Genomic DNA, 637 nt, shown 5'->3' with positions numbered 1-637 from the left:
ATATTTGGACTTAATCCTTTGACCCTCAGAGCACTAAGTTTATGAATATTGATAAATAATTTACATGCGTGTTTGACCAAATACGAGTTTGCTAATTAATAAATACATGCAGACCGGAAGTGGCGAAAAAAAAGTTTCCCCTTTTTTGCGGACTCGTTATGAAAACGTCGAAAAAATACCTGAATTAAAATCAGTTCAGCTTAATTTGGAAGCTGAACCTGATCTCTTTAATGTTGTCGCTTGGTTCACCTTATCCCGTGGGGGAAAGTGTGGGCCCGGAGAGAACATTTGCCGTTTGGGATTTGGAATTGGTAGGAAAGTTAATGATCGAGGTATTGTTGCTGTTGCAATGCTAGACCTATATTGCAAACTAAATGATTGATTCCAATGTATTAAAACTCACTTGCCGTGTCTTTTCAAGCATGGTTGTTTATCATATTGTACTCATAATTTATTTGTTATTAAAACTAAGGTTGTAGATATCTGCACATTTACATTCACATAAAAATAAATAGATGAACATAGTACTGTATTTCTCATCTTAACTAATTTAACAAAATTAATCACAAGAACTTGATAGGATCTCCGGTTCCCGACAGTCCTTTGTTTCGCCCGTGACATGACCATCCTGTCCCAG

The sequence above is a fragment of the Penaeus monodon genome, chromosome 15 (assembly GCF_015228065.2).
Source record: "Penaeus monodon isolate SGIC_2016 chromosome 15, NSTDA_Pmon_1, whole genome shotgun sequence".
In the NCBI taxonomy this organism is placed as follows: domain Eukaryota; kingdom Metazoa; phylum Arthropoda; class Malacostraca; order Decapoda; family Penaeidae; genus Penaeus; species Penaeus monodon.
Note: the sequence above shows the minus strand (reverse complement) of the source record.